Here is a 4,881-nt window from a genome sequence, read left to right on the forward strand (position 1 = left end):
TCAGAAAAAGAACAAACTGTTTTACCAAAAGGTCACCATGTGTTCCAGCATTGCTACAAGTTTCAACAAAGTGGGCGATATGTTGCCTTGGTTTCCCCTTGCCATCAAAATGTTGTAGCTTTGGTGGTTGATAGTTTGTCGGCATGGATAGACAATCAAAATTCGTCTAGTATATGGTTTGGAGTAATAAAAGGAACTTTATGGTGTTTTGCCATATTGAGCCTGATAGTGTTTATTATCATGTCTTGCATCTGTTGGATAAATAGTGCAGCAACTGAAGCAGATTGTTTCTCCTTTTGAAATTTGGACTTTGCTAGAGATTCCTCAACGTCCTTGTTTCATTAATCAAAACAATATGGACAAGTGGGAACGCGACTCGACTCTCTGGGAGTAAAGGCCTCCAACTTGTTCATAAGTTGAGAAATATGAAGATTTTTGTCATCAACGGATTTCTTCAAGGACTCAATGGTTTGCTCCATCATCGTAAACTTCTCGTCCATGTCAGTTGACTCAGCCATCAAAGCATTGACATTCATTGAAGTTGGAGAATCCATTGAATCTTTGAAATCACAAAGTTGGATCCAATTTGAAAAGATTCTCCAAAGAATATAGACGCAAGATTGCCTCTAGGTGTTGCACTTACGACCATCGTATGAGAGTTGTTGCTTTACATTGCCTCCAAAGACGTGAAGTATCCAGATCCATCTAGCCCACTGTTTTTGAACTTACGCCGAGTAACTGGGCCAACATGATTGAGACCTACAGACACGACATCAGTAAAGTCCTTGTCATAAAAATCACAACTTTTTCTGAACGCTATTACAGTAGTAGCCTTTGTAGTTTCTGATATGCAAGACAAAGAGATGAACAAAAGAATTGGTCCCACTCGGCGTGCAAAATTTGTTCGCAACAAATTTTTGTTAGCGCGGGAAATTGACTACAAGCAAAATAAATAAAAGAAAAATGTGATTTTATTGATGAATCATTGTGAGTACAATTCCGTTATTCTCTTGATTCTCTCTCCTAAGTTTCTCTGTGATTCGAGGGACTTCAGTAGCATATTTCTCGAATTATTGGGATGATGTAGACCTCCTTGAGATGTTTTCAATCTCCGGGATTTCAAAAAGCGCTTCGTCGTTGTAAGTCGATCTCCGGAAAGAACTCCATTGATCACTCCTTCAAAGAGCTATTGATGTTGATATTGTAGCTTTCTTCAATTTGTTGAATGCTTGTTGAAGAGTTTTCGGGATCATTTGAATGTTATGCCTATTTCCTATTTATAGTTATAAGGAGTGGACAAGGTTGCTTGTGATTGGTCAAAGGATGTCATTTTGACACTTGGCGCATTGTGATTCATTCTTGCATTTGACAAAGACTACCACCTCATTTGGACATATGGCGTCACTTGTTTGTCTTGGATGCCTAGTCACTGTGACACGTGGCATGAATTTGGGCTTCAAGGTGAAATGGACCTGAGATTTGAATTTAATAAGACAGACTTATTTATTTGTAAAGCTTAAATTAATAATTCAGCCCAAATGAACATGAATTTAATTCAAATTTGGTATGAGTTTGATCCAATACAATTTATGTGTCTACAAACATAACAGGACAATATTTTTTCAATATCATTCTATGCAGAGGTAAGCCAGTTGGATGTAATGTATGTAATCCTCATATTGACTTTGATCATTCATTTCAGTTGTTTCATCAAATGAGACATGTTTTAGAATCAGCAGGAAATTGAGCTATGATCATACCATTCATTTCATCAACAAAGTCATTTTTTGTTGTTAGAATCACTCGTGAAGTTGAAGAAGATATATCCGAGAAATATTTTTCGTAGATCTTGATAAACAATTTTAAACTATGATTCAGTTTCAGAAATAAATGGAATGATAAAACAGTTAGGAAATTTTAGTTTTATCATGGCAGTGAGCTTTTTCTTTTCCATTTCCTATCCTCATTAAATATTCACAAAATGTAGGATCGATTTATGCTTGCATATTTTCAGATAATTTTATTTTTTTGAGTTTATTCCAAATTTTTGAATATAACGAGCTTTCTCGAATAAAATCTTCTTTTCTACCGCTCCAAACAACTGGGAGTCTGTCTAAAATCACCACAAAAAACAACCATTTTTCCTCCGAATGGTGCATGTGTTTCCATTAAATCTTACAAGAGAAGATCGAAAGCTTCGATAACTCTTTTTTTGGCCATGGTTACTTGCATGGAATCCCGTATCAAAGTTGCAAGTGAGATTTGTTTACTAATGTTGCAGGAAAATTGTTACAATTTCAATAGGAAATTTAAAACGGGAGTGAGCTGTTCGTCCTCTAGGAAGTATGGAAGCTGCGACACCAGAATTAGCTATTGCCAAAGAAACAAAACCTTTTGATCATATAGTAGCTAATAAAGCACGTTATAAAAATGTTTTACCAGTTCCCTAGGTCCGTTTATAAAGAATGCGCCTGATTGTCTAGAATATACTATATGAAGAATTTTATCATATGCTTTGCGTTGTTTAATATTCAAATTTGTTTCTAGTAATAAATCTTCTTCTTCAATAATGATATGTCTTTCAAAATGACAATCTTTTGCCTCTCTAGCAATTGACGACAGGATAATTGTTTCAGACACAAGTTTGTATTCGATCATATCATGACCCATTAACTGTAAAGTGTCATTAATGTTACTCAGAGTTAGAAAACGTATTATCTTTCGCATTCATATTGGGCAGAGTCCTACAGTCTTTAGATAATGATTTTCAAATTTTTCCCAAGCTTTGATGGATTACCAGGATTGCAATGCACCAATAATGTTGCCAACAAACGTCTTAAACTGTGTGGCATTTGATAAGTCATTGCTTCAGACATACATTCAAAATAAACTGTTATCGAAATATAGCAATCCTCTTTTTTCTACAAATTCTCTAAATGTATAACAAGATATTCCATCAATTGTTAGTAGATCCTCATATGATGTTGGACCTCTTATGTTCATTAGTAATAATCTGAGGTAATATCTTTATCCTTCTATGGAATGACATGTTACAACACGTCTAATCACAGTGCCTTTTTTCCAACATGTCCACATTCTGTATGATGGTAACCATACAAAGTATTGGGAAAATTATTTATATAGTAAGAAAAGTTGTTTAGCATCTTCATTTGTTCTGTTCATAAAAAAAATTCAGTCAACATTGTTTTTCTGATCATTGGATTTGCCAATATTCTTTCTATATTTTCAGTGCTTTTAAAAGACACAAATTGTTGCTCCTCTAAATGCATCTGAAGGTGATAAACAAGTGGAAGCATTTCACTAATAGGGAAACTAAATAAACACCAAGCGGCCTCGGAAGGGGACACCCATCTAGCAGATTGAATTTCCTTTATTTCATCTATATTTGTATCAGTATCACTATTCTGTATGTGAAATGCAATTTTATTGTGACGCGTACAAATATATTTGTAAATGTACTATTTTTATATCAGAACAAACGTCAACATTTATATGACAATCATATTTACATAGTAAAAATGGATTATATGGAACAACCCGTGAATCGTCTAATAACTGACGTCTTATTTTTACTGTCTCTCCATTGCCTTATATATGTAGGATATGAATTTTTCCCTTTTGATGTTTGATTAGCAAAAAATTTTGGATAATTGAATTTGCACTTACCTTCCTTGTTCATGCAAACATTTGTCAGATTTAATTTTCCACAAGGACCATGCATCATATGTTGAGTAACAAGTGAATATAGATAAGGATCTTTCTTAGAATCAGGTAATTCAGCACAAACATATTTTTCATTGGATTCAGGAGTCAACAATTTATAGTCGTCAGCAAGTATAAGAAGAAAATGAGCATGAGGAAGACCACGTTTCTGAAATTCTATGGTGTACATACAACCTGCAACTTTTCCAAAGATTTATCTTTTCAATATATCATTTTTTAAATGCTCTATTCTTGCCCTGAATACTCGGTTAACTAAATCATGTCTATTTTGTACTTCATTAGTGAATAGTCGGTGTTCTTTTATTTCTGGTCAATATAGATTGCATGTCAGTGTTATAAACAAGTCAGGTTTTCCAAAATATTAAACTAATTCAACAACATCCATATACCATTTATGCATATCTCTTGGTCCTCCTATAAAAGTAACCGGGAGGAATGAATTTTTTTCCTAATTTGCAAGCTTCTCTTTCACCGCCTCTTAGAACGTCAAGAATTCCTCGTAAGAATTCAGTTCAAAATAATCTGGGTTCAATGTGAATAAGTCTAATCTTTGTTTTTCAAGTTTGATATATCTGTCTACTATAAATTGTTGGAACACTCTTCCACAGTGTAATACCTCACTTGTTTCATTATCCCTTATTTGAAACTTGTAACATTAATACTCTCGACAAAGAGACTGTATCTCTTTTTCATTTTCCTTTTTGTTGAGATTCAACTTCCATGTCAAGAAAGCCTACAATTGAACTCATGTTTTATATATTGGGTAGCTCTTCATGTTCACAGTAAGCTCTATTTTTTATGATAATGTTTGTTTGAGGTATTTTTTATCCCACAAGGCTATCCATTTTGACCATATGAAAATAATAATGGATATTGCAAGGAATCATAACATCTCTAATAGTAATTTACTATGAGTGTAAATTCGAATATGCAGAGTAGTGATAGAATCTGTATGATTTCCCTCGGGCCATATTGCTGCAACATCAAGTGCATGGTGTAAATTATACATTCGTTGATATAAAGATGAGTCACATTTAAGTGCAATATAAAAATATGATAAGGGAGGAACATTTCAATATATCCATTAGCTTTTGCTCGATCAGTTCATTGACTATAGATAAAGAAGCCATTCTTTTG

This window comes from Solanum lycopersicum, chromosome 2 (genome assembly GCF_036512215.1).
Source record: "Solanum lycopersicum chromosome 2, SLM_r2.1".
NCBI lineage: Eukaryota > Viridiplantae > Streptophyta > Magnoliopsida > Solanales > Solanaceae > Solanum > Solanum lycopersicum.